Source organism: Leptinotarsa decemlineata, unplaced genomic scaffold, assembly GCF_025532065.1.
Source record: "Leptinotarsa decemlineata unplaced genomic scaffold, Ldec_3_MD MMD2_tig00026354_RagTag_RagTag, whole genome shotgun sequence".
Taxonomy (NCBI): domain Eukaryota; kingdom Metazoa; phylum Arthropoda; class Insecta; order Coleoptera; family Chrysomelidae; genus Leptinotarsa; species Leptinotarsa decemlineata.
In genome coordinates this window covers 4158783-4169785 of record NW_027412702.1, presented here as the reverse complement: position 1 = coordinate 4169785, position 11003 = coordinate 4158783, and the positions used below count along the sequence as shown (strand labels likewise).

General features: G+C 32.8%; 1 long non-coding RNA gene across 1 annotated transcript in view; it reads left to right on the top strand.

The window, feature by feature from the left end:
- The first annotated feature begins 924 nt into the window (after window positions 1-924).
- The window catches only part of LOC141486336 (uncharacterized), a 63682-nt gene continuing 53603 nt past the window's right edge, over window positions 925-11003 (top strand). Inside the window, exon 1 of the long non-coding RNA XR_012467779.1 lies at window positions 925-1047. This is a non-coding gene — a long non-coding RNA (uncharacterized lncRNA). The remainder of the gene's footprint in view (window positions 1048-11003) is intronic.

Sequence of the window (11003 nt, the reverse complement as noted above, 5' to 3'; positions counted from 1 at the left end):
CAATCTCTATTAATGCTGTTGCACAACTATGACATTTTCTAAAACCAGACTGTTTATATGGCAAAATATTGAAACGAATAATGAAATGGCGCATTTGGTTTTCCATTACTTTCTCTATATTCTTGTTAAGTGGGTTTCACTTCAATAAAATTAGTTAATACACACAAATTTATAACAGGTTTAAATGCTTTATAGATCATATTTTCACGAGAATAATAACGGATTCTTTCAGTTTTGAATCATTCGTTTTAGGATCATTTTTCATTTCAAAGATATTGACAAAAATGTTCACCACAACAATCTGAAACAAAAAAAATCAATGATAAAAAGATGATGTGTAAAGCAGTCAAACATGAATAGTTTCCACCCACATACTTGTCATAGGGCTTCAGAGTTTTAATTTTTATTTTCACCTTCATAATTTTTTAAGTCCGTTGAAAATGAAAATATATCGTTTAATAGTGATTTGGAATATTTTCAGACTACAATATTCGTCGCCCTTCAATCACAAAATATACCTATTTCCAACGTTTCCATACCTACTCATTGTTTCTCCAGATTTAAACTTTCTATAAAAATGCGTCAGGTTACGTTATCATAACTGACACCTCAAAATTCCACTGTCCCACGGACTCGCAGTTGTCCTTCAAAGTCATCCCTTTCGTGCGGACAATGCAACGCGTAACATACCCTTTCTATTTCGTATAAAAATCAGGTTACCAATGTATACATTAAAAAAATAACACTGGTCACTCGAAACCTGTTCCTCCGAGTCCACATGTGGGAATCGAGAACTCAAGAAAGGGTCAGTTTCGTCCTGGCAAGGGACCCTGTTCCTTACGGACGGGTACAATAACGACGTCGCGCCGCCAAGAAACAACTGCTACCCTTTTTCAAACAATTGCAATGTCCAGCGGCTAACCTGATTTTCTAGTTTTGCTACATGTAAATTTCGGAGGGATTATTCTAAATTATTTTGAATACTTTATTCAGTCCGATTCGAAATTTTACAGTGATAACATCGTGGTTATTTTGAGTGTTGCGCGGGTAAGTTCATTTTCCCTGTCATTCACCGTCTTGGAATATTTCACATGTTATTTTAACCTGTTGACTATACTGTCAGACAATTAAGAATATATCAATATATCATATATTCTGTAGAAATAAGGCATCATTTCCAACTTCTGGACTTTTAATTTTCTACGACGTATGTAAACTAGATTCTTCTGAAAGCCTCAAAAATTTCAATTTCGAAAAAAGTAAACTCTGAATATTAACTAAATAATTCTTGAAGGTCTCACAATCAAGAAAACGTTTTGTGTTTTGATATGCTCATCACTAAAATTTTTAGAAAGACATTTTTTACTATAAACATCTGTAATATAGTAATTTGAATCTCAATGACTATCACTACCTGACAAATCTCTAGTTCCATTATACAGGGTATTTACTTACCTCGGTACGAAACTTCAGATGGTGATTCGTTAGGTCGTTTTAAGAAAAAAGTTTTAATGAACATAATATGTCCGGAGGTACTTCGTTTCTGAGATAAAGGGCTTTAAAGTTGAAAAAACCGGTATTTATAAAACATCATAAATATCCTTACACCGATTTGGTTGGAATTAGCTACAGTTATTCCAAGCAACTAACTAGATTGAAATTATTGGATCCAGGGAAGTCTCAGTGGGCACTACAGCCAACAATATTGGGAAAAAAAGAACGCCACTGACTAGAGATGCAACTTTCATGTTGTTTGTGTTTTCTTTACATCTATTTTCGTTTTCGAGAAAAAAATGTGAAGCCACCGCATATAGTGTTGTATGAAGGCTATTTTCCGAGTTTTCTGGCCATGTTCTACAGGTTTTTATGCTTGACGTTTCGTCTACTGCTGCGGTAGACATTTTCAAAGGCGATGTAGTAACGTGATAGTGTTGTCATATCAGTAAAAATCAGAGTTGTTAATCAGCAGTGATTTCATCATAAATAATTCCACTAACGCTAAAATGGCCGTTTTTTTCAACTTCAACGCCCTGTATCTCAGGAAAGAAACAACTTCGGACATAAGAACTTTTTTTTCTTAAAACGACTTCACGAATTACCCTCTGAAGTTTCGTACTATAGTCAGCAAACACCCTATATAATAAATGTTCATCGCTTTAAGAACAAACTCTTTGAACTGGACATATAATGAATTGAAAACTACCTCTATTGTCATATTACATCAATTAGGATCTGATCTAATTACCACTTTCATCATAACAAAACAAATTCAATGAAGGAAAATTATACAAAAATATTTGACAGTAGTTTCGAAATTCTAAATCTATCGATTTCTAAGCATTTCGAAATATTGAGATTTGAGCTGTTATCTTCCAAATGAAATGTGTTGTGATCATCATTGAATTCGGCCTCCTCTGTGAAAACATTTTTGCAAATATTGAATTGCCATCAGTGTTCTTTCATGGACTAAGTTCTTCCAGTTTGGCCAGTATAAATTCTGGGACAAGAACCACAAGTTAACTTATATATTCCAGATCTATTCGACAATGAAGTTTCAACTTTATTGTTTTTAATGAATACGCACGAATTATTTTTTGTTCTGTAGGCTTCGTCGAAAACTTTCTATGAAACAAGCGATATTAGTAGCGGATTCACCACTGAAATTATTCATCTACCTACACAAACATCTATATCAGCATTAAGGAGCAGCATTTAATATTACGCTTCACAGAATACGAAATATTCGACTTTCGGAAAGAAAAAAAACTTAATTTCATCAAACAAATGGCTGTCAATCAAGAGATGAATATTATTGAGTGGGTTTTAAAAAATTTCTGGAATAGACTTCAAGCCAGGTCTATCCAATTTCAAAAAATGATGGAAAGCATTTGCGATGTTAACACGCTTTGGTGAACTCACTAATTATATCGCTCATTTAAAAAAAACAATGATGGATGTGATCTACGGAAGAAATGAAAATATGAGACAATTTATTGAAGACAAAACTTCAACTATCGGTTAGATCGAGAGACTACATGTTGTCTCGAGGTTTCTGGCCCAAAATGTATATTGGCAAAAAAATGAAGAAAAAAGAGTTAGTTTTTTATGCGAGAAGACCAATTCAACATTTGCAAACCTTCCTTCAACAGAGGAGTACGAGTTCAATGATGATTACAACGTACTGCATTTGGAATTGAAACGCCCTGAACTTCTCTTCAATGAATTTTGTTTTGGAACAATAAGATTGTTGATTAAGGAAGATCCTGATTGACATATTTTGAGGTCTCAGGTAGTTTTATTTTTTCATATGTCAAGTTTAATGAGTTTGTTTTGGAATGGAAAAAATATTGGATAGTAAATTTATTAGGTGAAAATTTGTCAAGTAGAAATAGTCATTGTGATTCAAATCACTATAATTATTGAAAGTACGATGTAAAAATTGTTAGTTAGTACCTACTGCTATGTTATAATGAAACATGTGACGCCCGAAGATGCACTCATATAGCGAAACACGTGCCACGGTTTTGTAAACTTTCAAGTTGACATCTCACTCTAAAGTGTGTTTTTGAATACGTTATAATGGATTTTCATCAAGTATCACTCAGTTCTATCATATTTAAAAAAAATATGGGATGTCGAACATTGCAAAGGTTTTTATCTTCTACTGATGATACAAACTTGATAAGCGAAACGCGTTGAAAATAGTGTTTTTGTCTGGTGGATAAGTGTCTTATTCAGATTGTTAATGTAGTCCAAATGATGGAGTTTTAAATCATTCAGATTTTGAAATTTCTTTCATAACCCAAAACCTGCAATTTGCAAATTTCGCAAAACCGACTAGAACTTTATATATACATATAAATCAGCAAATTAGTTTGTTTCCCCAACTTCTCGCATGAATGTTTCCAATCAATATCTAACGCCACGAAGTTGCATAGATCGTGGCAAGGAAACCACTCCAATGTTTCCTTTTTCGAATTCATTAAGTTCAGGAATTTGCATCGTGCCTGCATTTTGGAAGTTGGAAATTATAAGTGGGATATTTAAGAGAACGTACACCTACTCCGAGAAATTTTGCCAGAGAGAGAGAGAGAGAGAGAATTATTCCGTGGTTTATCCTCCGCACACTTTGGTGATATTAAATTAAAATTAATGACTAATAAGATTATGTATGAGGGAGATGAAAATCTAATCAATTTATATTAGCTCCTTTAAGGAAATCGGCAATTTTCAATCGGATATATAACTACTTACATAAGATTTTGCGGAGATTGAAAATACCTATATCTATTAGCGATTGTAATTTTCTACGAAACAGATTGAAAATTAACGATCCGTCAGAATAGGTTTATATAATATGCTCATTTGACTGTCTCTTGGGGTTAACTGAGAAATTTTTGGGTTCTTTTTACCAAAATAAATATCAAGAAATATTTACGAAGTCATGACTGCACTAAAACTGCACTAATCCAAGAAGATTAACATTTTATTACAACATAAGATCATAATATGGAATGTTACTACATGTTCCATCCGACCATAGCCTACTACCACAGGTTTTGTTCTTTTCAACTATATTGCAATTTTTCTTGCTGAACAAAACAAATCGATAAATTCAATATTGTCCAGATAAACTATCAGGTTTTCGTGGAAATCGTGATTATTTTTACGAAATGTTAAGTTTGATAATTCCGGGCAAAATGCATAGAAACCCTAGTTTTTAGTCTAAAGCTTGGGACACGAGTGAAGAGAATTAACCAACTTTGAATTGACGCTGATAGATGGTGCAAGAATCGAATTTTCTAATACTGGTTACGTTTCGGATGAAAAGGGATAAAGCTCTTTCTTGAATATGAAAAAAATGTAACCCTTAAGAATAGTTCAGCTCCTGGGATAATATGACCACCCAGCTACTGAATTTCCAACCAGGAAAGAAAACTTTCACCTGAAAACATAGCATAATCATGCTACTGTTGGATAAACATGAATTGTTACGAAAATTGGTGAGCTAACATAATTAAAATTATTAGTTCTATCCCGGTGAAAACTAGGCATAACTAAGAGTATATTGGTTATTACATTCTTTAAACAGCTTGTCCTGAAAACTCCCCTTTCATGAGCCCGTATAGGAAGGATGGTCGGTTAGTATATGTTTCTGTTTTTCGTTTCTCCATTAGCGTTGAAATATTGTGGGGTGAATTTTAAATGCCAAATTATTTCTGTCAAAATGATCCACAGACACAATTGCTACTCAGAATCTACAATGTTTTAGGTAACTGTCTTCTGCCCGAACGTATGTAAAGTAATCTGAATACATTTTGGAGTGCTAAGTGCTAAGACAACGTTACCAGAACGTACAAAAATAAATCGAATCAAATATTGGAATACGCTATTTTTCACATGGATCCACGTACCTTTTGAAGCATACCGGGACTGTTTGTAATCAATATCACTGTTTGTAATGGTTTCACAAGAAACTATTTTGCTATTTCTCAACTGCTCCTCAGTATGGGTTGGTGTGCTGTATACCAATGTTTCAAGATGACGCCACAGAAAATAATCTTAATTATTCAAAACCGCTTCCTCAGTGTCTGATGTTTTCACAATGAGTTGTAATCAAATTGAAAAAAGTATATTTTAGGAGAGAATAATTTTTGAAAAAAAAAAGGTTTTGGCTTATTATTTGAAAAAAATTGGGAATCTTTCATATTGAGAAATATTTATTTCAATGCCATTAACGATTGTGATATAATTCATCGATGGTATATTCGATGTTTTCGTGGATCACCATCTCCTAACGGTCAGGAAACTTCATAATGTTATGTAGATAAAACTCGAAAAACGATTTGATATCTGATTCAATGGAGTTTTTCAATTTAGGAATCATACGTTAAAAGGTAAAACCTCGTTAATCGTTAGCTCGCATAAGTTTCGACTTCTGAGGATTGTCGTTCGTAGAGGTGCGACAGCTGGTAACGGTAAACAAATTTTAACAGATTTTTTTTAACAAATCTAAGTTCACATATTTTCTATTGATGATTATCTAAGTCTTGATGAAGCAAAATCTACAAGTTGTTGATCAGGCTTGAACGGAATGACAATAGTTTCTGGTACAGTTGCAATTGTTGACAGTAGAGAACAGCACGAATGTCATTCCTATCAGAAGTTTGAAATGAACGACAACGAAGATATTACACCAGTCACACATAACTTTTCTTTGGTGTACTAAGTCCTTTTTTTGGCAATCGGTTTACGCTTTCGCCTGAGAGATACCCACTCTATGTTACAACTAGAGAAACCATTTATCATCTCCACTCTACTAAAAAATGAGGTGCTGGTCTTCATTTGGACTATATAGAACCCCAATCTTATCGTTATATAAGTTGTATTTATGTAAAGTTTCATCTAAATCCGTTCATTCCTTAAAGCGTGAAAGAGCCAGAAACATACATATAGTCCGTTCATAATTTGTCGATAGCACAAAATGAGGGCCCAAGTCATAAAACGGTCGTAAAACTCGTAAAATCATAGGCGGAGGTTCCTGAGGTGTTTATTCATTAAATATAAAGCTTCAGTTTATATTCGAAACTTGCCTTGAAAGAGTGAAGTTGTTACGAACGAAAATAATTTTTGGTTTAGTACATTTTTTAATCGCATTTAATTTACGGCTCGTTGGTGTTTCGGCGTCTACGGCAGTAATTAACGTCTCTAATATTTATTTTGCGAATTTTGTGCAGTGCGTGAGTAACTTTTTTTCATATTCCTACAAACATATACGTACCTTTCGTTCCTGCTTGTTTTGTTTGATTGCTTGCGATGGCTTCGTCATCATCATCAACATCATCAAGTTTCACACCGGTACTGTTGCGTACAGTCAGTAAGTCTGTCTATTCACCAAGAGAGAAGACTATTGTTTTGAACGTTCACGATGCTCTGGTTTCTCAGAATCCCACAAACACTGTTCAGAATATAATCAAGAGTTGTGCCAACATGACGGGCGTAGGGGAGTCAACAATATATAGGTTCCTATCAGAAAGAAATAAAAAGGTATAGCTAACCCAAATACAAACGAATACTTAAAGAGGGGGAGAAAACCTATTGAAATTGATGAATTTGCCAAAAATGGTATTCGAAATGAAAATACACGAATTTTTTTTACAAAGAAGAAGTACCCAAATTTTACAAGAAGTTAGAGACGACCCGGATTTGCCTCATGTCGGACGAACCAAATTGTGGCAAGTTTTAAAAGAATTAAATTTCCGGTGGGAGAAATCAGACCGAAAATCACTTTTGATTGACCGGGAAGAGATAATATGTTGGAGAAGAAAGTATCTAAGATCTATACGAAAATTTCGGGCTGAAGGAAGGACAATTTACTATCAGGACGAAACGTGGGTAAACGCAGGTCATACTCTCACAAAAATTTGGACAGATAAAAATATATCAAGCTCCAGGCAAGCCTTTATGGAAGGTTGGTCTACTGGTATTTCCCCACCCTCTGGTAAAGGCAGTAGATTAATAGTTTCTCACATTGGCAGTGAAAAAGGATTTGCTAAGCATGGTTTGTTGGAATTTGAATCCAAAAGCACAAAAGACTATCACGAGGAGATGACAGCTGATGTTTTCGAAGAGTATTTTGAGCAGATGATTGAACATATACCACCAAACTCAATTATAGTATTAGATAATGCACCTTATCATTCACGACTAGTTGAAAGACTTCCAACGACTGCGTGGAAGAAACAGGATATCATTGACTGGCTGCGGAATAAGTCCCTGCCTTACGAAGATGGAATGGTTAAAGCAGAACTTTTAAAAATTGCCCGGCAACACAAATCTAAGTTCAAGAAATACGTAGTTGACAAAATGGCGGAAAGACGAAACATCACAGTCCTTAGACTTCCACCCTACCACTGCGAATTAAATCCAATTGAACTCATTTGGGCACAAATGAAAAGCTATGTGGCTAGAAAAAATACGTCATATAAAATACAAGCTGTACGTGAATTGTTATATGAGTCTTTACAACATATTACAGAACAAAATTGGCGAGATGCAGTAAGACATGCAATAGAAGAAGAACAAAAAATGAGGGATCTTGACAATATAATTGATGGGACTGTAGAGACACAACCGCTAATTATTAACCTGCAAGACGACTCGGATTCCGAAGATGATCCTGTTTATTTTGAATTTGAATAGTTTTGTAAGTAATCGTAGTTTATATCATTTAAAAATAGGTATTAATTAAATAAATGTATCTTTTACAAATTGCAAGTAACTTATTATTTTTGAATAAAATAAAGAATTTTTTTTTAAATAAAAATACAGTTTACAGTACCTACAGTTTAAGAATATTAATACATTTATTTATTTAAAGTAACTAATGTTTTAATCATATACTCTACGACACTGGTCACTCATTTCCACTCAAAGTACCTACATAATCGGATTAAAAGTTTTATAGCTGTATTGTATTTCTTCAGATACAAGGTGGGTTAGTCGAAAACATCTTGAACTGCCAGTTTTAGTTTGGTTTTTGTTATTATATCATATTAGCTGTCCTCTCTGTATTTCAGTTCTCTAATGAGGATCAAACTTGCAGTGAGCTATCAACAAATTATGAACGGACTATACATACATCCATCCTCATAAACTTTCACATTTATATTAGTATCTATAGATGACTATGAAATTCTGTAAAATTAACCGACACAAGATAATCTGTTTGATAAACAGATCCTTGAATATACAATAATATAGTCTGAAATAACATAAATCCCAACTAACAATTTTATATTTCATAATGGTTATGGAAACATTTCCCACAAACAAATCATAAAACTGTATTTCTCCCAGAAATGTTTTCATAAAACAGCTATAAATAGGAAATTGGCACTGTTTCATAAAACATTATAGTCTTTATAAATATTTTGTAAGGCCTTTTACAAACACTACAAAATAGTTTTATAAACATTTCAGCAGTTACTATAAAATTTTTCTAACACTATTAAAAAGTAGTTTCGTAAATAATCTTATAAAATTATTGAAATACAATTTCATAACAATGTTTTAGTAACTCCAAGTAAGCATTATAAAATATAATACATCCTAAAACTATAGCCTAAAATAAAAAAGTGTTCAAAATGTTTTTTTGAAGGCGCAAGAAGTAATTTTGTAATGGATACTGGAAAAATATAAAAGATATGTCACCAACTAAAAACTAACAAATAGAAAGGTAGGGGCCATTTTAATAATTTCACTTCTGTACTTATAAAACCGGTGAAGACATTGTTTGTGTTTCAAAGATTGATATTTTAACTGCGAATGTAATTTTTTCGAAAACTATATAATATAGCCTTATTAGTAAAAGTTAAGAGTGCCACTCTTTCATTAAAATTTTTGGAAAAAAATATTAATTATACAAAAATTCACATTGTTCATTTTCAGTTAACTCAGTTTGTTCTAAGTAATATAATCTTATAATATCTATTTACTTTTTGTCTGTAAAAATCACTATATGTGCAGTATTTTATATTTTCAACTTATCTAATGTCAGTATTCAGAATTGCTATCATTTCAAAATGGCGTTGTTCTATAAAATAATTTGGTATCAATAGCAAGAGTTTTAACGTATTTTTTATTTTACCCTATAAAACTGTTGAGAAACACTTAGTTCTAGGAGCTAAAGCTAAAGATTTCTATAAAAATGAAGATAGGATTTCTCACGTATTGTTTGGATGGATATTATCTGTCGTGATGTTTTGACTATGAAGCTTCTTCCATCGATTATAAAGGCTGAATTTCGAAGGAGTTTTGAGCTAGTGATTTGAGCACATGGCGCTCCACCTAAATCGACGGCTTTTAATTATTGATAACCTTTTTCTGTTTTTAGCAAGAACAAAATTGAAGCACTAGGTTACGTGGGTCTTCGCCCAAAACGAACCACTTTTCCTAATTTTTTTCCAATGACCAATATTACACGACGTTATTAAGTATATAGTTATTGGGACGCTAGTCAAATAAAACTGACAAATTATACTTCATTAAACAACCTCTAAAATCAATGTCATCTGGTTCTGCATTTTATTCTTGACGGCAGCAAGAAGCAATTTGAATTCATCACAGTTATTTTATTGTTTTGGACATGTAGTAAATATACCATACTATGAAATAGTTGGAAAATTATCATTAAAAATGCAATATGGTAATGAAAACAAAATTGTGTTCGGAAGCATTCCAATAAAATAATTTCAACAAAGCTGCACAGGAAGCAGTCATGATATAATCTTGAAATAGTTGTATAAAGAGCATACAAACCTCGCAGAAAAGTGCTATAAAACTTCTACAAAACAATTTACTTTTATAGGAAAATATGTTTTATTATAAGTTAGTTGTGAAATCGTTTCTGTGATAATTTCGTGACTATTTCATAACGTATTTATAATTTTATTTTATAAACGTTTCTATGACAAATTTATAAAACACTTGCCTTGCCTACAACTGTATTATATTCACGGCTCGTCTAATATAATCAGTTTTCATTTTGGAAGTAATTATAAAATACCAACAAAATAGAACTGTTGCAGCACCATGAAATTATAAAACAATTTTGCTGGTTGGCAATACCTTATCTGAGATACCAATACAATAATTATTTAACTTCCATAACATATCAAAATTACTGAATATTGATCCAAAAACACCACTTGTGGATTGCTTCAAATAACAATGTAACTCTAGTCCAGATTTTACAGTTCTACCAGTTTTTCACTATTTTTGAACATTCATTTTCGTCAAAGCTCCCTTGCATTCATTAATATGATGCTGAGCAGAAAATATGGCCATTCATTCTACAAGAAACGCCATCTGCGATTTCTCCATCTGATTCATTATTTACATAATAAAATGCCCCAAGCAATAACTCTCCTCCTCAGACCGCTCCAAAAATACCCCTATTCCTGAACACAAACCTCATTCATAAATCATAGTTGTCTTATTTG